Source organism: Pseudorca crassidens, chromosome 6 (assembly GCF_039906515.1).
Source record: "Pseudorca crassidens isolate mPseCra1 chromosome 6, mPseCra1.hap1, whole genome shotgun sequence".
NCBI classification, from domain to species: domain Eukaryota; kingdom Metazoa; phylum Chordata; class Mammalia; order Artiodactyla; family Delphinidae; genus Pseudorca; species Pseudorca crassidens.
Window position 1 is genome coordinate 38,509,732 of NC_090301.1, and position 27,445 is coordinate 38,537,176.

General features: G+C 39.7%; 1 protein-coding gene across 2 annotated transcripts in view; it reads left to right on the forward strand.

The window, feature by feature from the left end:
• Positions 1-1,051: 1,051 nt before the first annotated feature.
• Positions 1,052-27,445, forward strand: part of HECW2 (HECT, C2 and WW domain containing E3 ubiquitin protein ligase 2) — a 414,063-nt gene continuing 387,669 nt past the window's right edge. For both annotated transcript variants that reach the window (XM_067741145.1, XM_067741144.1), the window contains exon 1: positions 1,052-1,245. The gene's annotated coding sequence lies outside the window, so the exon portion shown is untranslated. The remainder of the gene's footprint in view (positions 1,246-27,445) is intronic.

Sequence of the window (27,445 nt, forward strand, 5' to 3'; positions counted from 1 at the left end):
TTAATCGTGACCACACCCCGTGTAGGTGACCCGAGTATTACCGTCTTGCCCTTGCAGTTGGGGAAACCGAGGCATGACACTCCTCCATTCAGCCTTCCGGGGGGATTTAGGAAGAGTCCAGCCTGCTTGACCTCAGAGGGTCTTCCTCCTCCGCGGCGCCTCTCGGAACCCTCATGTCTTTCGGCGTCGCAGAAGGAGAGCAGCTCGGGCTCCGCCAAAGCCTCGGCATTCGTCCTTCGCCCAGCTGCATCCGCCCCGCTCTCCCACACCTTCCCCGGGAAGGTCCAACTGGCCAAGGTCTGGCAGTCCCTCCCGCCCTCTCCCCTCACCCCTCCCGCCTCCCCCACTCTGGTTCCTGACGTGCAGGAAGCCCCCAGCCCAGCGCCCCGCAGGGAGGTGCGGGCAGATGCCTCCCGGGCTTCCAGCGGGAGGGGCGCCGACGCCGCGGAAGGTGAGCGGCCCGCACCCTTCGCCCCCCGAGGGCCAGGGCGGGCACCGGGCACGCTGGGCCAGAGGAAAGTGGCAGCGCGAGGGAGGCCGGGCGAGCCCGCGGGGAGCGGCGAGAGAGGGCGACGCGGGCGGGCCGGCGCGCGGCTCGCGGGCGACGCCTGGAGAGCGAGCGGCGGGGAGCCAGGCGCTGCGGGGCCGCTCGGGAACGCGCCGCGCCCGGGCCGCCGAGCTCGCCCGTAAACCTGCTCCGGACGCCCAGACCCCTGGCGCCCTCCCGAGAGCGGGCGGGAGATATGGCTTCGCGCGTCCCCGCCACTGCCGCCGCCGCCGCCGCTGCTGACTCGACAGAATCGGCGGGCCGCGCGGGGGGCGCGGCGTAACCCGGGGGTGGGCGGCGGCGCGGAGCCGCCCGGGGAGCTCCGGGCGTCGTTGGGAGCGAAGGAGGATGCCAGCACAAAGGCGAGCCGAGACCCAGCCCGCTGCGGAAGGCGGCGGGAAGAGCCGCTGAGGGGCGCGTTGGACGCGCTCGGCTCCGCGCTGCGTCTCTCGTCGCTGCCTCGGAGTCGCCGGGTCGGAGACGGCCGCGTAGGGTCCCTCGGCCCCGTGGCAGCGGCCGCCGCAGCCGGGAGCTGCATGCTACGCGCGGCGGCGCCCCCGGTCGCCTGCTTTCCCCGCGGCGTGCGCGGGCCGGCCGGACGGCGCCGGGGCCGCGGGTCCGGGCGACTGCGGGGGCGCCGTGTCGCCCGGCGGCCCCGTCCCCACCCGCAGTCGGCGGCAGCGGGCGCCGAGCCCCAGGTGAGTGCGCGGCCCTGGCCCGGCCCTCGCGCCGCAGGTACCGGACAGCGGGAGGTGGCTTTGTTTTCCTCCCTCTCGCCCCGGCGCGGTCATTCATTTGACATTTCGGCTTCCGCTGCCCAGAGACGCGGGTGAGAGGCACTGGGACGTGTTTCAAGGTTTGGTTCTCCCGGGGAGCTGAGACTTTTGGGTCCATTTGATCGTCACTTGAGGGAGCGGAGGCTTCATTTCCTTTTTGGTTTGGAACGTGTTGTGAACATCCTCTGCGGGGGCTTGGGGCCTTGGAGGAAACTGGGGCTGCAGATTTAGACGTAGACGTTTCCGAGGACGTGCAACTGCAGAGGTCTGGCTCTTCCATGCCTTGTGTTTTCCGCTATTAGCAGAGCTCAGGTGTTTTTCCTTGATTATTATTAATTTAGGAACAGCTTTACAGGTACATTTATTTCTTTTAGAGTTGGAAGTCTTTGGAGACAATACAGAGAGCTCACAGAGTTACAGGGGATCAATCGATAATAAACTTGGAGAAGGCAAGCGTCAGCAATCCTCGTAGGTAGAGGTGAACGGTAGGCAAACTTCCCGGGGGCCTTTAGCCTTCCCAGTACGGTTTCTGCTTTCACCGTCCTAGAGTCAAGCAAACTCTGAATTCTCATTGTACGTATGCCTTTGTCAAAGTGTGAAACTTGTCTTTTTTTGAATAGTTTTCTAGTTTGTCATTCGGAAGAAAAAGATTTTAATGTAATTATTAGAGTCCTCTATTAGACCTGGTGAAATTTCATGTTTTCATTTGTCTCATAAGTATGATTTTCATTTTACTATTTCCTCTGTTCCCTCAAGGGCTCGTTTCTTCTGTTGCCTAGAGAGAGCTCCACCCGCTCCCCCTCCAACAGATGGCTGTGTGTTCTGAGAGGTTATCTTTAAAATGACACTCACATTACCTGTAAACAAAAAGGATCAGTTATTAGGCTTATCTTTGGAGTTATTAAAGCAAGAAGCCTAATCTGGATGGGGATATTATTAATGGTGTGAAAATCTGGAGTTTGCTAATCTGTTTGGGCATCAGAAGATTCCTGCAGGGATTGTTTATATAGTGTGGGAGACAGATGGCATCCCTAGCAGACAAGAGAAGCCCAGCATAAAGGGTCATTGTATTCTTCAGAAATTATCCACTTCACTGTTGGGAGATGGGGTCAGGTGGGGAAGCCATAATTTTCATCTCCCAAAGGAGGCATTATAACCTTATCATCCAGCAGCCTAACCAGTTAGTTTCTTTTTTCTTTGAACATTTAAAAAGTCATTATTGAGCTGTTTGTTTTGATTATTCCTTCGGCCCATTTTGGCCTCAATTGTGGTTATGTGAAGCAGTTTAAACAGTTATATTAACAAAAATGTCTTTGAATTTAAGATTATCGTATCACTGGGAAAACAGCAGTTGTATACAAGTGGCCCCTTGGACTCATAGTGTCTCCTAGCTGGAATGACTTAGTCCAATCTGCATGAATTCAAAAGGAGTTTCTTCTACCATCTCTGTGACAGGTGGTTCCCTGGCTCCCAGCATTTGTCATGAGACTCTCAGCTATCGGTAGTACTCTACTTTTATAAGGCTTAACAGCCTAAGGCATTTGCTTTATCATTGCCTCCATCACAGCATTGAACAGCCTTGGGCAGTGAATCTTTTTGAATGACTATGGAGTCCCTGAAGAAATCAGTCATTCTGAACATTTGAGATAAGCCAGCTGGAGCTTTTCTGCTCCTACCACCATCATAGATTCTTCTGTGCTGTAGATTCCAACTAGATTATAAAATTGGTCTCCCCTCTGCATGCATGTGAGGGAGAATATTCCAGTGAATTAATAGTCACTAACCACAGGACTAAATTTAATGAAGAACATGAGCAATGTTTGACCCCCCTGAACAGGAAGTACGGGGTAAAAGTAAGCACTGGCTCTGTTTAACGTGGGAACTGTGATCTTGAGGGAAAAAAAAAACATATTTTCTTACTTTTTTCAAATCCTTCTGCACCACTGATCTCAGCAAAAGGCAAAGAAACCAAGGCTGTTACCTGTAGCTGAGGACAGATGCCACAGCCATTTCTTTTGGATGAATGTGTGCTGCTGGGGAGGTAGCTTTCGGGCTCTGTCCAGTTTCATTGTGTGCCTTGGCATCAACAAAAGGGTCTAACATTCAGATTCGGATTGTTAAATCCGTGGCTGGTATCTGTGTACCTTCTCACCAGGTTGCTTCCTTTCTTGTGAAGTATTCCTTTATGAGAAACCCGAGGCACCAGGCCTGGGGCTTACTGGGCACCTGGCCTGCATCCACATTCTAGTGTGTTGCTGCCTGCTTTCTTGAGTAAAAATGGAGCCAGTTTTGCACGAATAGGGAATGGCAGGGTGGAGTGAAAACATTTCCAGCTCCATTGTGGAAAGCCAGGCCTGGCCTGAAAGAGAGAGGACTATATTTGAAGTTCGGTTGATGTAGCAGAGGCAGAATTGCTTCTTTACACACAGGATGTCTTTTGTGTGGGAAAATGTATGAGGGATTAGAAGGGTGACTACACCCTCTGGTTAGCCTGCAGTAGTCCTGGTTTTTTCCTGTTGACCTATCTGAATTATCAAATGCATCCCCTTTCACATTTAAAAGTGCCCTGGTTTGGATGATAAATTATGTGGTCACCCTAGGTATTAAGGAATCTTCACTATTTTCTTCACCACCCTCTCCTGACTTCAAATTTTGAGTCTGGCTTTGTTTCAGTCTTTAATTTGTTAAATGCAAAGGTAAGAAAGGTTAAAAAAAAACAAACCCAAAAAACCCAAAAAATGCATAAGGAAAAAAGAAATAGCAAGGAAGACAAAAGACTGATGTAATTGGTTGCTTGTCATCTATTTATACATATAAGAAATAAAATAGTTTTTTCCTTGACATATTAAGTGTCTACTCTGGCTCTGATCCCAGGTTATTATTGTCTTCGAGCACAATAAGAATGTGCCTGTTTACCTAGGGCTGGCATGAATTGGGACAATTCCTATGATTTGGGAGAGCAGCTTCAACAAAATTCTGTTTGCAGACCTGATGGGTGCATGGCTTTTGCAGATATGAATGAAAGTTTCAAGATCTAGTGTTTGGTCAAGTTCTTGGAATTTACTGAGAGACCAAAACACATGTGTCGTTGTGAAGACTTGACTCCACATTCTCCTAGTTTCCAAGCCCTCTGGGCCACGAGGATAATAGAAGAGCCTTTGTTTTCTGCCCTCTCTTTTGACTAGAGTCTTGGGTTTGGGTCTCAGTTTTTCAGACAAAGGGCTTGCAGAGAAGAATGTGCTGTGCCCACTCATCACGTGAACATTCTCATAGGGGCTGGAGATTGTGCAGGTGACCTGGTGGGGATTTGAGTTCTAAAGCTAGATATATGAAGCTTGTGGCATGTACTTCAACAATGACTGTGCTCCTTGGCTAAAGAATTGCCTGTTTGAAAGAGTTCACTTGCAGTGCTGGCCAGCAGGTGTTACAATTAATTATGGCTGTCACTTTTTCCACACCCACTCGGCTAAAATCCTCCAAAGCTTGGTTGGCATGCTTGAATAAGAAGAAATGTATGTATCTTCTTTATGAGTAGGATAACCATGTAATTATTTTTGCTCAGATAAGGACACTTTTGAGAGTAAAAGGGGATACTAACTGGAAGGGGCACCAGATCAAACAGTATAAACTGGGCTATCCCAGGAAAATTATGATGGATGGTTGTCTTAACTATTACCTAAGTCATTAGCTTTTATATGAAGAATGCCCATATGATGGAAAAATGTCCTTAGCTTCTTCTAGATTTGTTCAACATATGTCTAATGTGTGCATGCATATATGTGTATGTGTATATATACAAACATTGATCATATATCTATAGATATGTGTATTGTGGGGTTGAAATTAACTACTTACGAAGACCTAGTCATTTGGAAAATTGTGACTTTCATCATTTTTTTCATGGGTTGACTTTTAAACTAAAAAAAAAGTCCAGCCTCTCCAAACTTTAAATCATCTTCTGACCTTGTGTAGTTCTCTTGCTTAAATCATTTGATAGTTCTCCATTTTCTGTTTAATTCTCAAAGTAAGATCCACAGACAGATTGGTGGCTAAAAAGGAAAAGCAGTGAAAACATTTCACTTATTGATTCATTCATTCAACTACTATTTATTTAGCACCTTCCATGAATCTAGTTGCTGAATGAATAAAACTGCCCTTGTGAAGTTTTCTTTCAGTTGGGAGTGGAGGGGTAGGAGTGGGAGATGCACAATAAACCAAATTATACAGCATGGTAGAAGGGGATAAGTGCTTTGGAAGAAAGAAAGTAGAGCAGGATAAATATAGTTGAGTAGCCTTCATGAAGAAAGAGACCTTAAGCAAAGAGTTAAAGGAAGTGACAGAAGTTACTCATACAGATACCTGGGGAGGAGTGTTCCAGGCAGAGGGAACAGCCAGTGCGAAGGCCTGAAGGTGAGAATGTGTTTGGATGTGTTCAAAGGTTAGCAAGAAGACCAACACAAGGGGATGGAGTGATGGGGGGGGACTTCGAAATGTGAATCAGAAAGATAGTGTAGGAGTGGCAGAGCATGTAGGACCTTGAGATATGAGAGTAATTATAATTTCATCAGAAATCCCATTATGTTCTTAAAAGTTATTATGGTGTAAAAAATTGTGTTCATGCTATGAAGACTGCACTGGTCAATATAGCTTACATTTCATAAGCACTTCATCATGGTGCACTTCATCTTGGTTAATATACTTTTTATGTCATTTGCTTATTGTTTATTTGTTAAAATAGCATAGTTTGTTGTTGCTGGTCTTAAATTGTATCTCAGTTTCACAAAAATAGATCAGTGGCTCAAAAGTGGTTCATTGCAGTGTGAAAATAGTGATGAAAATAGTAATGTAAATGCTGCAGTTCAGAATGTCATAAACATACTTATAGAACTGAATCCCATTCCAAATATAAAATGTGTATCTGTATGTGTAAAAACAAGGACGTTTGTGTGAGTGATGATTTCAAAACAGTAGCTGAAATGAAAAAGTGCATATGGAAGTATGATGATGACTATCTCAAACTGCTTTTTATTGGGCTTGCCATCCATTCGCTCCAAGTCCCCAGTCATTGCCTGTTATGAAACTTTGTCTGTGAAACCATGGATGTTTTGGTGTCATTTTCAAACAAAGCACAGTGGCTTCCTTGTTATACTATTCAAGTTTCCCAGGGCAAGTACCCAATAATGTTTTCCGTTACAAAATTAATGTATTATACTGCTAACGGTGGGTAAGAGATTAAAACTCTAGTAGCTTCCTTAAAGGATCCTTGTAACAGAAGTAAGTATAAGTCATTTTATTGAAGAGACACCTGGAAAATCAGCTGGAAAGTTAAAGACAAACATTATCCTTAGAGAGAAACCGGAAGTTATTGACACAATTCCTTTGTCAAATGACACGGTTGGCTGTTGCATAATATCAGTGGAGTAGGGAAGAGCGATTACTATCAAGTGCACGCTAGCAGATATTTCACTTTATGGTTGGATGAAACCCACCGATGTCATGCAGAGAATGAATCAGCTTTTGGCATTTGTTCAGGGAGGAGCACTTGGTGATGCTTTGTTCATTTATCACTGAAAACTCGTGCTATAGGGGAAGAGATTTTTCTTTTGGTTAACCATTATATATGAGACTGGAGAAGTCCTCAGGAGGCAGGACTGACAGAGCATAAGTTTCATGTACAGATAAGAAGGTGATGGGTTCATGAAGAAAAGAAGTTGTACCTAGAAGCCAATCCACATGCTCTTCCATTCACAGCGAAGATGTAGCACCTTCTGATCTTGAGGAAATACTAAAAGAAAGTGAAAACTGGGTACAGCCAAATTGCGGCCCCTGAGTATCTGCATGTGCTGTGCAAAGTGATGGGCAGGGAGTATAAGGCTGCTTCTCTGTGCTGATGTACCCTGGCTGTTTAGGGGAAAGGTGCTCATATGATATTTTATCTGTGGTGTAAGATATCTGTGGAGCAAGAAAAATGTTTCTTCATGACGTGGATTAGAAATGATTTCTCTTGTATCAAGTGGCATACCTCAGTACTAAACTCTGCCCACAGGGAACCGTGTCAAGGACAGGGAGGGAAGGAAGAATTGTTAACAAATAAAACAATCTGCCACAGTCTTAGGACTGAGACAGTTTTTTCAGTTGGAGGTCCACATTGACCATAAAGAGTAGAGGAGATTAAAAAAAAAAGAGTTGAGGAAATATTTTCAGTAACGGACAGTCCTTTAAATCAGAAGCATAATACCTCTCAGTGACCTATTGAAAGAATAAGAGCACAAAGGAATAGAACTTAGATCCCATAAAGTTGATGCGGAGAGAGTACGCGTGTATACTTAATATTTGAGAGCATGTAAGGAACCACAGTGGGAGGAACCCAGGGTTTTAGGATTTTGTGTTAAGATACTGGCTGGCCAGGAGTATAGGTAAAAGGAGGTGGAGAAGTCTGACAATTGGACATGACTTTTCTTATACTTTTTCCTTAGGCTTGGCTTCATTTCGGATAAATGGACTTGGTACTCGAGGGTTTTCAGAACACGATCTGTATTGCCTCCAACCTAACCTAGAAAAAATATAAATGTTCTCTAGTGGTCTAGGATTCTTTGCATAGGACTCCTCTCCTTCCTTCCCTCCTCCCTCCCTCTCTCTTCCCTTCCCTCCCTTCTTCTCTCCTTCTTTTTTCCCCTCCCTGCCTCCCTCTCTTCTTTTGTTCTTTCCCTCTTTAAGCTATTGAGTTGGCATCTTTAAACTACAAGATACTTTGAGAGCTCATCTCCTCTCTGTCCATGTCTTTTAGCAGATACATGTGCTATCCAGGGCAAGAGGGATAAGGGCCTCTAGGGAAGTTCTGTTTCTTGTTCAGCTAACCCACTCTAATGTGGAATATCCAGTTATAGCACACATTTAAATTTTAACCCTCATCCTTCAATAAAGGTCCATTTCTTGGGGAGTTCCCTGGTGGCCTAATGGTTAGGATTCCGGGCTTTCACTGCTGTGGCCCGGGTTCAGTCCCTGGTTGGAGAACTGAGATCCCACAAGCCTCAGGTGAGGCCAAAAAAAAAAAAAAAAGGAAAAAAAAAGATCCATTTCTCTCTTTCTTTTTGGACTTTAATAAAGATGGAGTGATTGTCTTTTGTCTAATAACTCTTCTGTAGTGAAGGCCATTATTTCATTCTAGGACAGAAGTCATTCATGCATTATTCATTGAACAAACATTGAGAGTCTTACATGTGCCAGGCTGTGTGCTGAGTGATAGGTATAAATGAGGTCAGTATTCAGACATGGCCCTAACCAGATAATACAGAAAATTGAATTAGGATATAGGCAATGGTAACAAAAATGTGAATAAACAAGTAAATATGTAATTGCAAAGCAAATGTGGCAGAAATGTAAATGTAAACATTTTTACATTAGGGTGGTGGTATTTCAGCTACTTTTATATTAACTTCTGAACTGTATGATCTCCTGAATGTAATTTTGAAATATTTTGTGAGTAAAAAGTGAAGAAAACATAGTTGAAAGTGTGATAAGTGCTTTGTAGAGGAGGACCTTGATAGAGAAGGAAGTATAACTGAGACTTTTATACACATCCACTTCTACATGTTCACATTCTCTTCACTCATTTCTCATGGTCAACATCAGGCAAGGCATGTGATTCAGGTTAGAATTCCATGTTAGAGGAAAATTGAAATTTTGTTCTGCAGTTGAGGAAAAATTGGAAGGGACCTGAGAGGCAAACTAGTTCAGCCTTTGTATGAAGAAATATCTTTTCAAGGTTGTTAATGGTGGTCATCCAGTTCTTAGGAGATCGCTTCCATGCTTCCTCCACCTAGAATGGGGCGGTGGTAAGTGGACCACTCTGGTTTACTTCCAGTAGGCAGGTCCTCTTTCCATTCCATAAATACCCCAGACTCATCTCCACCTCAGCACTTTTACCACAGGAACACTTCCCACCTGGAATGCCCACCCATTCTACCTACTTTTCTGTGTGTCATTTAAAAGTGGTGCTTTTCATCATCCCCCCCCATCTTACTCTTACGAAGGATATGGCATTTCTAGAAGTAAATGTAGCTTCCTTTGTCATGATTGGCAATAAGATTGGGGGTAGAGTGAGTATCCTAATCTGGGAGGGGATTGAGGGCAGTGTATTTAGTTTGATACCTTCCTCCCACATGCTAATATGCCCCACTCTTGGGAATCACTATCTTATAGCAATTAAGATCTTAATCATCTGCTGCTTTAGGTGGTGCACTACTTATTTTGTTTGCTATTAGTCTTTTTGCCAACTAGACTTTAAGTACTCTGAAGATATGGAAACTTGGCTGATACCTCTGTACAATGCTCAGTATTGATCATGAAGTGAATACATATACAGTGATCAATGCCTCATGGCTGAAGGAACCACGTGTTTCTTTTTCATGGACCATTATGAAAGGCTATTATTTATATAAATCAGATATTAAGTTGGCACAGATGCTAAAAGATTACTATTTTTGTAGTTTTAAAATGGCAGAAAGTCAAGTCTTGGAGGTCTGATTCATTGAGATGATTCCCATATCAGAAACCTTCTTCCTTTGTAAGCCTTTTAACTCCTTGCTATTCAAAGTGTAGTCTACAGACCAGTGGCATCAGCATCACCCAGAAGCCAGACCTACTGAGTCAGAATCTGCATTTTAACAAGATCCTCAGATATGTTCTATACACAGTAAAGTTTGAGAAGCATTTTATTATTAACACAAAATTCAGAAATTTAGGAGGAGCATTTATCTTCAAAGAGAAGTGAGTCTGGAAATGAAGATTTCATTGGTCTGTGGGTGAGATCCTCAGTGCTTTCTGTCGTGTTGGCCTGGAATGAACACTGCTTCTTGCCGGGCCAGAATTATGTAGGAGTGCCCCAGGGTAATTTAAGTAAGTGAGTGGTACAGATGTTAGACGTGATGATGATTACAGGAAGTTGAAGCAGTTTGGAGTGAGAAACTAGGAGAGCTTGGCAAAGGTAGAGGAAAGTGGCCATGCAACCTGAAACCAAATATAAGGGAAAAGGTCTTCCCCTTATGATTAGAAACAACTTCTAACTCTCTGGATTTGGACTCGGTTCTCATACTCCAACCCCTCCAGAGCCAGCAGGACACACGTGAAACTGGCGTAAAGTGCTGTGCAGGGAAACCTTGTGGAGTGGTGAGGATCGTGGAGAGGCATTCTTCATCAGAGGGGAAGGAGGTGTCACCACTCAGGTCACCCAGTTGTTGCCACATGGGAATTTGGGTGCAGCATGGCCAAATCGTCAGATTTTTCAAATGAAGCTAAAAATATATGTTTGTACATAAAACATCTCTTGGGTATAGTATGTTGGTAATTAAAATGTTTTTAGAATGGCTCAGGCCAAACTAAATTCATATGCTGCCTGCATGTGTTTTGAAACCCCTGTTCTGGAGCAACAAAACATGTGGTGGTGTGAATACCTGGCTTTTCTAGTGCAGGGCACCAAACACAGGGAGAGGCCTTTTGGTCCTGGTAAGGACCATTTTGGATCTTTACTAAATAAAAGAAATAAAAAGACGTAAAAGAAGGGAGCTGCACTTGCTTTGATGACCTGATTTAAAATATATGTCTGAAGAACCTCAGTAACTAATGGTGTTTGAAGGAAAGAGTTAGATGCCTAAAGGCATAAAATTTTGGCGCTGTAAAATCTGAAGGGGAAGTAAGCATGGAGTTGGGTCCAGGGTGAGGAAATGAGGTCATGGAAATTTCTTGGCACCCCCAAGCTAGGATCACACGGTGCAACAGAGCTGGGAGGCTGGACCACAGCTTGGAACTTACTGCGCTTGGAGAGAAGTGTGACTAGAGATAGAATTCGAGTTAATTTACCTTTAGCATCTGGTTGTTGAATTTAGGTGGTGGCTAATATTTATTTATTTTAAAAAAATTTTAAACATACTTTAAAAAAATTTATTTATTTATGGCTGCGTTGGGTCTTCGTTGCTGCGTGCGGTCTTTCCCTAGTTGCGGCGAGTGAGGGCTACTCTTCCTAGTGGTGCGCGGGCTTCTCATTGCGGTGGCTTCTCTTGTTGCAGAGAACGGGCTCTAGGTGCGTGGGCTTCAGTAGTTGTGGCACGTGGGCTCAGTAGTTGTGGCTCACAGGCTCTAGAGTGCAACCTCAGTTGTTGTGGTGCATGGGCTTAGTTGCTCTGCAGCATGTGGGATCTTCCCGGACCAGGGATCAAACCCATGTCCCCTGCATTGGCAGGTGGATTCTTAACCACTGCGCCACCAGTGAAGTCCTGGCTAATATTTAAAGTTTGCTGGAATTGAGTTTTCTATGAAAGTTTGTCATGGTAAAATTAGCATTTTATATATTTTGAGAGTGAAAACTAGGTGAAGGAATCAAAATTCTTTCCAAAGGTTTGTTATTGATTATACTTCTTGTTAAAGACTAAATTCCTTAAAGATTAGCACTGTTTATTATTTATCTTTACATTATTATCATCTTTACATCCACCACAGTCTGGGTCTGTACTGATTATAAAACAGAATATAGTTTATTTTCTATCTTGGTGAGTCATTCTGTAGGTATTCATTTTCCTCACTGATTCAAAAAAATAATAGCTTTGTTGAGATATAATTCACATACCATAAAATCCATCATCTTAAAGTGTACAATGTAGTGGGTTTTAGTATATTTACATAGTTGTGCAACCATCACCACCCTGTAATTTCAGAACCTTTTTATCACCCTCAAAAGAAGTCCAGTGTCCTTAGCAGTCACTCATCTTCCCTGCCTCCAGTGCCTGGCAACCATCACTGTAGTTTCTGTCGCTGTAGATTTGCCTCTTGTAGACATTTCATAAAAGTGGAATTATATAATATGTAGCCTTTTGTGACTGGCATCTTTCACTTAGCATAATGTTTTCAAAGCTTATCCATATTGTAGCATGTGTTAGCACGCCATTCTGTTGTATAGCCAAATAAAATTTTATTGTGTATATATACCACATTTTGTTTATCCATTCATCAGTTGATGGACATTTGAGATGTTCTCAGTTTTTGGCTATTATGAATAATTGTGCAATGAGCATTTGTGTAAAAGTTTTTGTGTAGATATATGTTTTCAGTTCTCTTGAATATACACCTAGGAGTGGAATTGCTGGGTCATATGGTAACTCTATGTTTATCATTTTGAGGCTCTGCCAAACAGTTTTCCAAAGTGAGTTTTACATTTTACATTTTACATTTACATTTACATTTTACATTTTACATTTACATTTACATTTACATTTTACATTTTACTCAGCAATGTCTGAGGGTTCCGATTTCTCCATATCCTTACCTACACTTGTTATTGCTTTTCTTTTTGATTTAACCATTCTGGTGGGTATGAAGTGGTATTTCATTGTGGTCTTGATTTGCTTTTCTGTAATGACTCATGATGTTGAGCATCTTTTTGTGTGGTTATTGGCCATTTGTATATATTTTTTTGGAGGCATGTCTCTTCAAATCCTTTGCCAATTTTAAAATAAATTTATTTTTTAAAAAATTTTTGTGTTGTACAGATTTTTTGGGTAACTTTCTGGATTCTAGACACTTATGAGACATATGACTTGAAAATATTTCTTATGTTTTTTGGATTGTCTTTTCACTCTCTTGACAGTGTCATTTGAAGCACAAAAGTTTGTAATTCTGATAAAGCCCAAGTATCTTTTTTTTTCTTTCTTGTGCTTTTGGTGCATATCTGTCCTTGTTGATCTCCTAATTGTTCAATCCAATATGGAAAATGGAGTATTGACATCTTTAACTATTGTTAAATTGTCTTTTTCTCCCTTCAACTCTGTCAGTTTCTACTCATGTATTTTGCAGCCCCTTGTAACATATATGTTTGTAGTCATTATGTCTTCCTTTTGAATTGACCCATTTATCTTTATAAAATATTCTTTCTCCCAAGTTACCATTTTTGCCTTAAAGTCTATTTTGTCTATTGTTGGCATTGTCACTCCGTCTCTTTTTTTAGTTACTGTTCCCATGATGTATCTTTTTCCATCCTTTTACTTTTACCCATTTGTGTCTCTGAATCTAAATTGTCTCTTTTAGATAGCATGTAGTTGACTCATTTAAAAATATATTCTGAAAAAAAAATAATAAAAAAATAAAAATAAATTCTGCCAATCACTGCCTTTTGGTGAGTGTTTAACTAGAATGTTTGATTGGAGTGTTTAATTTATTTACATTTAATGTAATTACTGTTTATCAGATGGATATATATCTGTGTGTTTGCTATTGGTTTTCTGTGTGTCTTATGTTTTTTTTGTTCCTCAGTTCCTCCATTACTTGCATTAAATATATATGTTTTGTAGTGTGCCATTTAAATTTTCTTGTTGTTGCTTTTCTGGAGAATATAATTTTCATAGGCCTTTATTCTGTCATTCCTGATAATATTGTTATGATTATTTTTGAGTTATTTTCTTAGTTGTTGCCTGGTTATTAACAGTGAAATTCTTAATTTAAAACAATCAAGTTCAGATCAATTTCAACATCATTTCGAAAGTATACAAAAACTTTACTTCAGTATGGCTTAATTCCTTGCTTTATACATTGTAAGCCCATCATTAACACTTTTATAGTTATTGTCTTATGTAGTTGTTTTTAAATAGAAAAGCGTTGTAAACAAAAATACATTTAGGGCTTCCCTGGTGGCGCAGTGGTTGAGAGTCCGCCTGCCGATGCAGGGGACACGGGTTCGTGCCCCAGTCCGGGAAGATCCCACATGCCACGGAGCGGCTGGGCCCGTGAGCCATGGCCGCTGAGCCTGCACGTCCAGAGCCTGTGCTCCACAACGGGAGAGGCCACAGCAGTGAGAGGCCCGCGTACCGCAAAAAACAAAAACAAAAATACATTTATAATGTACTTTGCATTTAACTATGTCGTTAGCTTTTCCAAATCTCTTTATGTCTTCATGTGGATTTGAGTTAATATTTAGTGATTTTCATTTCAGCCTCAAGAACTCCTATTAGTATTTCTTGTAAGACAGATTTGATAGTGACGGATTCTCTCAGGTTTTGCTTGGCTGGGAATGTCTTAATTTCTTCTTCATTTTTGAAGGATAATTTTGCTGGATATAGAAGTCTTGGTTAACTTTTTAAAATTTCACTGATTTGGATGTGTTGTTCCAATGCTCTCTGGCCTTCATAGTGTCTGATGAGAAATCAACTGTTAATCTTATTGAGAATCCTTTGGTTTGATGAGACTTTTTCTTGCTGTGTTCAAGTTTCTCTCTGTCTTTTGACATTTTGACTATGATGTGTCTTGGTGTGGATTCTTTTTAGTTATCCTACTTTGAGTTTATTTAACTCCTTGGATATATAGATTAATGTTTTCATCAAATTTGGGAAGTCTTTGGCCATTATTTCTTCAAATAATGTTTCTTTCCTTTCCTTCTGGAATTCCCAGTGTGCATGGCATGATACAATATTTGTAGTTTCATAGGTCTCTGAGGCTCTGTTAATTTTTCTTCATTTTTTTTCTGTTCCTAAGCCTGGATAATCTTAATCCACATATCTTCAAGTTCACTGATTCTTTCTTCTGCCTATGAAAATCTGCTGTTGAACCCCTCTAGTGAATTTTCCATTTCAGGTATTGTACTTTTCAATACCAGAATCTTAATCTGGTTCTTTTTAAAAATAATTTTTATCTCTATATTGATATTCTTTCTTTAAAATCTTTATTGAATTTATTATAACCTTGCTTCTGTTTTATGTTTTGTTTTTTTGGCCACGAGGCATGTGGGATCTTAGCTCCCTGACCAGGGATCGAACCTGCACCCCCTGCATTGGAAAGCGAAGTCTTAACCACTGGACTGCCAGGGAAATCCCTATATTGATATTCTTTGTTTGGTGAAATGTTTTTAAATTCTCCTTTAATTCTTTAGACATGGTTTCCTTTAGTTATTTGAACATATTTTTAGTATTTTTAAATCTTTGTCTACTATGCCCTAAATCTGGGCTTCTCAGGGACATATTTTGTTTAACTGCTTTATTTCATGTGTATGGGCCATACTTTCCTGTTTATTTGTGTATGTTTTAAGTTTTTATTGAAAAATGGGCATTTCAAATAATATCATATGGCAACTCTGAAAATCAAATTTTCCTACCTCCCCAAGGTTTGGTGTGTTTGCTCTTTGTTGCTGTTTTTTGTTTATTTACTGACTTTACTGAATAAATTCTGGAAAGTCTACATTCTTGTCACATGTGGCTACTGAATTTTAGCTTGGTTCCCTTAGTGGTCAGTTAATGATTAGACAGAGATTTCCTTAAATGTCTGAAACCAATAAGTATCTCAGTCTTTGCTGAGCGGCTCTATGTGCACGTTGGGGCACGCCTTCATCAAGTAGCCAGGCAGCTGACAATTGCACTGTAGCCTTCATTTCCTGCATGCGCAGAGCCTCAAGATCAGCCAGAGCTGAAAGAATGGGGGTCTCCTGAGATATTTCTTAGGTATGTGCATAGTGCTGCACGTGAATGTGGTCTTTTCAATTGTAAGGAATATGTCAGAGCCTTTCAAATCCTTCCATGGACATTTCGTTCTCCAGATCTCTCTTAAGTTTTTAAGCCAGCCTCTTCTTTGCTCCAGCTGGTATTGCTGCCATAGACATCTGTATTGTTAAACAATTGCAGCTGAGTGTTTTCAACAAATGCTATGGGGCTAGAGCTTTTTCCATTGAGTGATCTCTGAGTTAGGTCCAATAAACACAAGCCCTGGGAGTAGGGTTTTTCCAAGTAATTGCCAGGTCAAATAGTGACAATTCACTGGGATAGAGCCATTTTGTGGAACTCCAAACCCGTTTTGCTCTCTCCATTGCCTGCTAGAGTACGGGATTTTTCAGTCATTGTGGCTGTAATGATGCTGATTTTTAAGGGTATTGTGATGCTGGGGAGAGAGTGATTGGAAATAGGGAAAATGAAAATGCCACTAAGCTCACTGTACTTATTGTGACACAACCATTTTTTGTGCCTTAATCATTCTCACAATGTAGTAAGCCTTTCATTCATTTCCAAAATTGTGAAAAAGTTGATTTTGACAATTTTTGCCAGTGTTCTCATTGCTTTTATGGAGGATCAGATTTTGGGGGGTCCTTACTTGGCCATTCTGGAAGTGCTTCTCCCTCCTACTGAATTTTATAACTGCCTACTACTCTTGTGATGTTACATTTGATTAGCTTCTTGCTTGCTTGCTTGCTTTCAAGATTTTGAAACATGATTTTTATTATCTTTTTTCATCTTTGTTATCTCTGTTTTGTTCACCCCTCCCATAGGTACATGCTTTTTTTTTTTTTTTTTTTTACGGTACGCGGGCCTCTCTCACTGTTGTGGCCTCTCCCGTTGCGGAGTACAGGCTCCGGACGTGTAGGCTCAGCGGCCATGGCTTACGGGCCCAGCCGCTCCGCAGCATGTGGGATCTTCCCGGACCGGGACACGAACCCACGTCCCCTGCATCGGCAGGCGGACTCTCAACCACTGCGCCACCAGGGAAGCCCGGTACATGCTTTGTTAAAAAAATCCATGTGTAGATTGAAGAATTTAATTGAGGTAAAATACACATAACATAAAAATTTTCCACCTTAAATAACCATTCTTATATGTAAAACTCAGTAATGTTAAGTACATTGACATTATTATGCGAACAATCTCCAGAACTCTTTTCATTTTGAAAAACTGAAAGTCTATACCCATTAAGCAAAGCTTCCCATTTCTCCTTCCCCCCACCCCCACCATGCCCTGACAAGCACCATTCTATTTTCTGTCTATATGAATTTGACTGTTCCAGGTATCTCATATAAGTGGAGTCGTATAGTACTTGTCTTTTTGTGACTGGCTTATTTCATCTAGCATAATGTCTTCAAGGTTCATCCATGCTATAGCATGTGTCAGAATTTCCTTACTTTCTAAGGCTGAGTAATATTCTGTTGCATGGATATATCATATTTTGTTTGTACATTCATCCATCAATAAACACTTGGGTTGTTTCCACCTTTTTGCTATTGAATTGCTATTGAATTCATTGCTGTGAATGTAGGTGTACAAATATCTCTTTGAGACCTGGCTTCAATTCTTTTGAGTATATAATTATTTTTTTTGTTTTGAATGGAAGCATCTATAGAAATCTCAAACTTGATAGTTTTTTTTAACTGACTGTCTCAAATTTTGCTATATAATACATTTTCATTAGGCACAACTAAGTATTCTTTCCTGATTCTGCTCAGACATAGACATTATCTCTCTTGTTCTCCCATTTTTAAGCTGCTAAAGTTTAAATAATTTTAAAAGACTTGAAGCCATGTCAGGGGTTAGGAAATGAGTAAATTACAAACTTAAATGGAATCCAACTTCTCATTTTAGTTGAAACCTAAAACTTCTGTGTTTTATTATTTGTTATGTGCCTAAAGAAAAAGGAGAATGTAGGGATAACAATCATTATAGTTCTTCTGAATAAGCAACCAACACAACATCGTGGTCTAAATTTCACTGTTAAATAAGTAGGCTATTGGGAAAATATATTTAGGGATAGAAAGTAGCAGGCATTTCTTGGATAAATTTTGGTGTTTATCAAGAAGATGACATTTGAGACAAGGTTTTATTTCTATAATTTTTCTTAGTTTTTTGACTAGTGCTTTTTTAGGCTCTTTCTTTTACTTAATTTTATTCATACATCTAGTCTCCATTTTGTAGAAGGTGGGGGTGCTTGAAAGTACTGTGAGTCTTTAAATTGACAGCACTTTTAGGAACCAAAGTTTCTTATAATAACTAACATAACACTGAATTTTTATTTACATATATATTTGAGGATTATGACTTCCCAGTATTTTAAAGAAACACACAACTTGACCTTGAATGAAATTCTAACGAATCCTTAGCTAAATTTGGAAATGAAAAGATAATAAGACAGAGAGAGAGAGAGAGAGAGAACAAGTGAAGCAAAATATACAAAATCTCCAATTAAAATAATTAAACATTTCTAAAGGAAGTGTGTTTGAAATATTATATCTTACTAATTGTTGTATTTTTAGATGTGTGTAATATTAAAGTGAAACGAAAGGTTTACTGGATAACTGTGGTAATAAGATTAAAAATTTGTTTTCCTCTAAGAAAGTTTTTTGGAAATAAAATATTCCATTTCTCTGTTTCCAAAATGTGAGAAGGTTTTATTTAGCGCTTTCTGTTCAATTCTCATTGAGGGAAGGATGAAACTAATTTAGAAATAGACGTACTAAGGCATCTTAACACTGATATTTTTATTGTATAAGGTAAGAAAGTCTTAGACTTTTGCTAAAGAGTGTATGCAGTTAGTTCCAGGAGTTCCTTGTGACAATAGCCCCATCAATGTTAGACAGTTAATTCTGGCTGAATACCTGGAAATTACAGAAATAACCCATTCCTGCACTTTCCATCTACTTTTCTTAGAGCAGTAGGTTCTATAGGCATGTTGTTCAGCTGCCTTACAGGTTGTCTCAGGTGACAGATTCACCAACTACTTTACTGTGACAAACAAGGGTCACTAGTTTATAACCTTTTCCAGTTAGCAGTAGCTTCTTTCTTGTTACCTAGCACCCAGTTGCTAAGCCAGTGCCTCCTATTTTATATTTATATAATATCAGCACCCTATTTCTGTTACCAATTTCTAAGATTCTCTGAGTAAGAGCTAAGCTGGTATAATCGACACTTCCCCAAAACAGTGGCTCTAAAGATAGAAGCTCATTGCTTGCTAACATTTTCTCTAATATTTCTCTTGTTTTTACCTGAAAGAGTGTTTTGGAAAAACTTCATTCCTTCCGCCCTGCGTGTCTCCTTTTCTTTCACACAGAACACTTCTGATACCTCTAGTTGCCAAATGCTTGGAGGTTTTCCCCCGACAAGTAATCCTCTGGGACACCACCTGGGTGCCCTACAGTTTAAGTCAGTTCTAATACTATCTACCTGGAGATAGCATCAGATCCCACAGGTTAAGGGCCCAGTCCCATGACTCTTCCCCCCACCCCAGTTCACATGCCAAGGGCAAGAAGTAGGTCCCCAGGTTACCTACAACTTCTGTCCAACTTGGCTACAAATCAGAGGTTCTTATGATCTCCTCCCACCTTGGATCAGATTAATTTGCTAGGAGAGCTCACAGAACTCAGGGAAACATTTATTTTTGTTTACCAGCTCATTAAAAGATATGATAGGGCTTCCCTGGTGGCGTAGTGGTTGAGAGTCCGCCTGCCGATGTAGGGGACGCGGGTTCGTGCACTGGTCTGGGAAGATGCCACATGCCGCGGAGTGGCTGGGCCCGTGAGCCATGGCCGCTGAGCCTGCGCGTCCGGAGCCTGTGCTCCACAACGGGAGAGGCCACAACAGTGAGAGGCACGCGTACCGCAAAAAAAAAAAAAAAAAAAAGATATGATAAAAGATACAGATGAACAGTCAGATGAAGAGAAATATGAAGGACCCTCTCAGGTCGGGGAGGGTCCTGAGTGCAGAAGCTTCTTTCCGTGTGGGTTGGGGTACATCATGCTCCCAGTACGTGGATGTGTGCACCCACCTGGAAGCTCTCTGAACCCCATATAATTGGGCTTTTATGGAGGCTTTATCATGTAGGCAATGACAGATCATTAAGTCCATTTTCAGCCTTTCTCCCTTCTCAAGAGAATGGGAGGCGGGGCTGAAAAGTCCAAGCTTCTAATCATGGCTTGTTCTTTCTGGTGACCAGCCCTCATCCAGGAGCTCACCCAGAGTTACCTCATTAGACCAGGAGATGCTCCTTTCACCTGGAAATTATAAGGGTTTCAGGAGCTCTGTGTCAGGAACCAGGACCAGAGACTACGGTCTGTATATTTTCCATTATTTCACAGGTGGACGATCGTCCAGGATGGATAGGCACTTTGAGCACTGTTTATTTCTTTTATTTTGGTTCTCTGCCATCCCTTAGGGCGCTGTCATCATCTGAATGGTTGAAGTTGCCTCAGTTCTACATTTGTGTTCCACTGTGAGAAGGGACAGAAGCACATGACATGGAAGGTGCATACGTCACCTCCAGTCACGAGGGAACTTAGTTCACCAGTGAGAAGCATTGGTGAGAACCTGGTGCCTGAGCACGACTAACTGAATGGGGGCTGGATGGCCATGTGCCCAACTATACCTCTTACTACGAAAGGAGAGATTAGATTTTAGGCAACGCTTAGTGATCTGCCACAGTTACTTCTCTGAATTTTACTTTTCTCATCTCTAAAATGATAGTAATCGTATCTACCTTAGAGGGTTGTCTTAAGGGTTAGGTAAGGTAATACATATAAATTATTTATTCAGTTTCTGGCATATGAAACATGCTCAGTAAATGTTAACTATGAAGATATTTTTCAAATAACAAGAGTAAATATTGCTTTCTTGTTTTTCAGTGCTTACAGAACCCTTAAGCAATGCTTATTTTACTAAAGGAAATTATACTGTTTTATTTGAAACAATAAAAGATACTGAGCTAAGTAGGTGAAGACCACAGGTATTATAGAAATATAACCTCTAGACTTTTTGTTTTAGCTTATTTTTTAAAAAAGTATTATTTATGGCACAGTATTTCATGCTATTTCTCATAATGGCTTTAATGTAGATAACGCATAAGTAGGTTTTGAGGTAAGTAGTCCATTAGAGTCCATTTAGTTTCATTCGCACAAATTTTAGTTAGATTTTTCTTTTGAAATAGGTCATCGCTAGAAGCAGTTCATTTATTTGGCAAGATATTCTTAGTGTATGGATTTGCTGCAGAAGTGAGAATTCTAAAATGCATCTGTAATTTAAAAACTTGTTTTCCTGATATTTGCTGGGGGCAATAAGCTATAAAACCTCTTACTAATTTAAAGAAAAACAAAACTTCTTTATTGTTGATATTTTTAAACATATACAAAAATAGTTTTTAAACTGTCTGATTTTGGAAGTAGAGAATGTAATCCCTACATTTCATAGTATAATAGTATTGTGACTGTTGGAATGTACTATATATTATTTGCCCTTTGTAGCTCAAAAGAAACATTTAAATCTATAACAAATTATTATCTTTAATTGTTCACAGCCAAATGTTATTATTTTGGAATATAGAAAGTTAACTTTATTTTGGATTTTGGCTTCCTTATTTACTTTATCCTGTCAATTGTTAAGGATCATTCATTAACGTGTTTGAAGCAGTTCTTAGTAAAAACCAGTTTTTGGTCAGAAAATGAACATGAAATGTGACAAGCCTATTATTCAGGGATTTTCATTAGTTTTGTGAAATCATATGTTAATTTGGTTAAAGCAGCATCTCTTTCCATTGGAAGTGCGTTTCGGAGTTGAGAAAGCTGACCTTTAAATCGATTTGCTCATTAATCCCCTACTTTCTTTGATGATAAGGACATAAGAAATAAAAAATCAAAGAACATGTTAAGTTTTGTTTCGTTTTGTTTTTGAGTTAGTATCTCTAAAATATGTTCATTTGTTGCATAAGAATTCCTTCTTGGTCTGCTATTTTTTGGGCAGAGTGCCAGATGAGAAATATGTGTGCCATCTGCTTTGTCATCATCAATTTTGGATTCAGTTCCCCCAATATAGGTTGAGTTCTCACTGATTTAACCTGCAGCTTTTGGTACTCTTTCTTTCTTGATCTTTGGACTCGCTGGCTTATCTTGTGGGTGAGCTTAAGATGATCTTTACATGTAGTAAGACGTGTGGGGTAACGCAGCTATCAGTCTTGTAATAACTTAGGTTGAACTTTGTTGTTAACTTGGTGGGAAGTATTGGGCTAAAGGCAGCTTTGAATTTTACCACAGGGTTTCTCTAACTTTCTGTGAAGAAATAGTTGAAGTTCTTACCTTGAAAAAAATTGAAAGCACAGAAACAGAAATTAGCACTCAGCTTTTAACGTATTATCTACTGGATGATCCTGTTCATTGAACTTTTGATGCTTTATGTTATTTTTAAATATACCTTTTATTATGATCTGTATACATTTGGAATATTGACTGCATAGTTCAGAGATAACTGTAATTGCTACCAGTCTCCAAAGAGACGTTTATACTGGAAATTTCTGCAGTAAGGGGCATGAAAAGGTTGAGGAACATAAGCTTTTATGGAGAAAATAAGACATAGGGGGAATAAAAAATATTAATGAATGTTTAAATTTAAAAATAATTGTCTTTTTCCCTCAACCTTTAACTTTTCAAAAATTACTAATTGTAAACAAGTTGAAATAAAAAGCAAGACACTCGTATACTCTTTGTTTTCCATTTTTTTTTAAAACTTCTAATTTTATATTGGAGTATAGTTTATTAACAATGTTGTGTTAGTTTCAGGTGTACAGCAAAGTGATTCAGTTATACATATACATGTATCTATACTTTTTCAAATTCTTTTCCCATTTAGGTTGTTTCATAATATTGAGCAGAGACACTCACATACTCTTTATCATAAATTCTTAACATCCTATCACATTCTATTCTCTCTCTACATTTGTATGTATTTTTCTGAAATTAAACAAAATAAGTTGCAGATGACATTACACAGCACCCCAAATACTTTCATGTTTCCTAAGAATACAGATATTGTCCTACCACCTCTAATATTATTATTATTATCGTTTTACCTAAGAAAATTAAACATAATCCAGTAATATCATCTTATATATATTTAATGTTGAAATTAATGCACAACTTTAAAAAAAATCCAGGATACAATAAAGTTTCATGCATTACATTTGATCGTCATATCCCTTTCTTTTTTTTTAACATCTTTATTGGAGTATAATTGCTTTACAATGTTGTGTTAGTTTCTGCTGTATAACAAAGTGAATCAGCTATACATATACATATGTCCCCATATCCCCTACCTCTTCCGTCTCCCTCCCATCCTCCCTATCCCACCCTTCTAGATGGTCAGAAAGCACCGAGATGATCTCCTTGTGCTATGCGGCTGCTTGTGCTATGGGATTGCTGGGTCATATGGTAGTTCTATTTTTAGTTTTTAAGGAACCTCCATACTGTTCTCCATAGTGGCTGTATCAATTTACATTCCCACCAACAGTGCAAGAGTGTTCCCTTTTCTCCACACCCTTTCCAGCATTTATTGTTTGTAGATTTTTTGATGATGGCCATTCTGACTGATGTGAGGTGATACCTCATTGTAGTTTTGATTTGCATTTCTCGAATGATTAGTGATTTTGAGCATCTTTTCATGTGTCTGTTGGCTGTCTGTATATCTTCTTTGGAGAAATATCTATTTAGGTCTTCTGTGCAGTTTTGGATTGGGTTTTTGTTTTTCGGATATTGAGCTGCATGAGCTGCTTGTAAATTTTGGAGATTAATCTTTTGTCTGCTGCTTCATTTGCAGATATTTTCTTGCATTCTGAGCGCTGTCTTTTCGTCTGGTTTATGGTTTCCTTTGCTGTGCAAAAGCTTTTAAGTTTCATTAGGTCCCATTTGTTTCTTTTTGTTTTTATTTCCATTTCTCTAGGAGGGGGGTCAAAAAGGATCTTGCTGTGATTTATGTCATAGAATGTTCTGCCTATGTTTTCCTCTAAAGTTTGATGGTGTCTGGCCTTACATTTAGGTCTTTAATCCATTTTGAGTTTATTTTTGTGTATGGTGTTAGGGAGTGTTCTAATTTCATTCTTTTACATGTAGCTCTCCAGTTTACCCAGCACCACTTATTGAAGAGGCTATCTTTTCTCCATTGATTATTCTTGCTTCCTTTATCAAAGATAAGGTGACCATATGTGTGTGGGTTTATCTCTGGCCTTCTATCCTGTTCCATTGATCTATATTTCTGTTTATGTGCTAGTACCATACTGTCGTGATTACTGTAGCTTTGTAGTATAATCTGAAGTCCAGGAGCTTGATTCCTCCAGCTCCATTTTTCTTTCTCAAGATTGCTTTGGCTATTGGGGGTCTTTTGTGTTTCCATACAAATTTTGAAATTTTTTGTTCTAGTTCTGTGAAGAATGCCATTGGTAGTTTGATAGGGATTGCATTGAATGTGTAGATTGCATTGGGTAGTATATTCATTTTCACTTTGTTGATTCTTCCAATCCAAGAACATGGTATATCTCTCCATCTGTTTGTATCCTCTTTAATTTCTTTCATCAGTGTCTTATAGTTTTCTGTATACAGGTCTTTTGTATCCTTAGGTAGGTATCTTCCTAGGTATTTGATTCTTTTTGTTACAATGGTAAATGGGAGTCTTTCCTTAATTTCTCTTTCAGATTTTTTGTCATTAGTGTATAGGAATGCAAGAGATTTCTGTGCATTAATTTTGTATCCTGCTACTTTACCAAATTCATTGATTAGCTCTAGTAGTTTTCTGATAGCATCTTTAGGATTCTCTGTGTATAGTATCATGTCATCTGCAAACAGTGACAGCTCTACTTCTTTATATCCGATTTGGATTCCTTTTATTTCTTTTTTCTTCTCTGATTGCTGTGGCTAAAACTTCGTTGAATAATAGTGGTGAGAGTGGACAACCTTGTCTTGTTCCTGATCTTAGGGAAACAGTTTCAGTTTTTCACCATTGAGAAAATGTTGGCTGTGGGTTTGTCATATATGGCCTTTATTATGTTGAGGTAAGTTCCCTCTATGCGTTCTTTCTGGACAGTTTTTATCATAAATGGGTGTTGAATTTTGTCAAAAGCTTTTTCTGCATCTATTGAGATGATCATATGGTTTTTCTTCTTCAGTTTGTTAATATGTTTTATCACATTGATTGATTTGTGTATATTGAAGAATCCTTGCATTTCTGGGATAAACCCCACTTGATCATGGTGTATGGTCCTTTTAATGTGTTGTTGGACTCTGTTTGCTAGTATTTTATTGAAGATTTTTTCATCTATGTTCATCAGTGATATTGCCCTGTAGTTTTCTTTCTTTGTGACATCTTTGTCTGTTTTTGGTATCAGGGTGATGGTGGCCTCGTAGAATGAGTTTGGGCGTGTTCCTCCCTCTGCCAAATTTTGGAAGAGTTTGAGAAGGATAGCTGTTAACTCTTCTCTAAATGTTTGATAGTATTTGCCTGTGAAGCCATCTGGTCCTGTGCTTTTGTTTGTTGGAAGATTTTTAATCACAGTCTCAATTTCAGTGCTTATTATGGGTCTATTTATATTTTCTGTTTCTTCCTGGTTCAGTCTCGGAAGGTTGTGCTTTTCCAAGAATTTGTCTATTTCTTCCAGTTTGTCCATTTTTGTTTCTTCTGTGGTATGCGGGTGTCTCACTGTTGTGGCCCCTCCCATTGTGGAGCACAGGCTCCGGATGCGCAGGCTCAGCAGCCATGGCTCACGGGCCCAGCTGCTCCGCAGCATGTGGAATCTTCCCGGACCGGGGCACAAACCTGTGTCCCCTGCATCGGCAGGTGGTCTCTCAACCACTGCGCCACCAGGGAAGCCCCCAGGTTGTCCATTTTAGTGGCATATAGTTGCTTGTAGTAATCTCTCATGATCCTTTGTATTTCTGCCATGTCAGTTGTTACTTCTTCTTTTTCATTTCTAATTCTATTGATTTGAGTCTTCTCCCTTTTTTTCTTGATGAATCTGGCTAATGGTTTACCAATTTTGTTTATCTTCTGAAAGAACTAGCTTTTAGTTTTATTGATCTTTGCTCTTGTTTCTGTCATTTCTTTTTCATTTATTTCTGATCTTATCTTTATGATTTCTGTCCTTCTGCTAACTATGGGGTTATTTTGTTCTTCCTTCTCTAATTGCTTTCAGTGTAAGGTTAGGTTGTCTATTTGAGATGTTTCTTGTTTCTTGAGGTAGGATTGTATTGCTGTAAACTTCCCTCTTAGAACTGCTTTTGCTGCATTCCATAGATTTTGGGTTGTCCTTTTCTGTCATTTGTTTCTGGGTGTTTTTTGATTTCCTCTTTGATTTCTTTAGCTATCTCTTGGTTATTTAGGTGTGTATTGTTTAGCTTCCATGTCTTTGTATTTCTTACAGATTTTTTCCTGTAATTGATATCTAGTCTTATAGCGTTGTGGTCAGAAAAGATACTTGATACGATTTCAATTTTCTTAAATTTACCAGGCTTTGATTTGTGACCCAAGATATGATCTATTCTGAGAATGTTCCATGAGCACTTGAGAAGAAAGTGTATTCTGTTGTTTTTGCATGGAATGTTCTATAAATATCAGTTAAGTCCATCTTGTTTAATGTATCATGAAGCTTGTGTTTCCGTATTTATTTTCATTTTGGATGATCTGTCCATTGGTGAAAGTGGGGTGTTAAAGTCCCCTACTGTGATTGTGTTGCTGTCGATTTCCCCTTTTATGGCTGTTAGCATTTGCCTTATGTATTGAGGTACTCCTATGTTGGGTGCATAAATATTTACAATTGTTATATCTTCTTCTTGGATTGATCTCTTGAACATTATGTAGTGTCCCTCTTTTTCTTTTGTAATAGCCTTGATTTTAAAGTCTATTTTGTCTGATATGAGAATTGCTACTCTAGCTTTCTTTTGATTTCCATTTGCATGGAATATCTTTTTCCATCCCCTCACTTTCATTCTGTATGTGTCCCTAGGTCTGAAGTGGGTCTTTTGTAGACAGCATATATATGGGTCTTGTTTTTGTATTCATTCAGCCAGTCTATGTCTGTTGGTTGGAGCATTTAATCCATTTACCTTTAAGGTAATTATTGATATGTATGTTCCTATTACCATTTTCTCAATTGTTTTGGGTTTATTATTGTAGGTCTTTTCCTTCTCTTGTGTTTCCTGCCTAGAGAAGTTCCTTTAGCATTTGGTGCAAAGCTGGTTTGGTGGTGGTGAATTCTCTTAGCTTTTGCTTGTCTGTAAAGGTTTTAATTTCTCTGTCAAATCTGAATGAGATCCTTGCTGGGTAGGGTAATCTTGGTTGTAGGTTTTTCCCTTTCATCAGTTTAAATATGTCCTGCCACTCCCTTCTGGCTTGCAGAGTTTCTGATGAAAGATCAGCTGTTAACCTTATGGGGATTCCCTTGTATGTTATTTGTTGTTTTTCCCTTGCTGCTTTTAGTATTTTTTCTTTGCATTTAATTTTTGATAGTTTGATTAATATGTGTCTTGGCATGTTTCTCCTTGGATTTTTCCTGTATGGGACTCTCTGCTCTTCATGGACTTGACTGACTA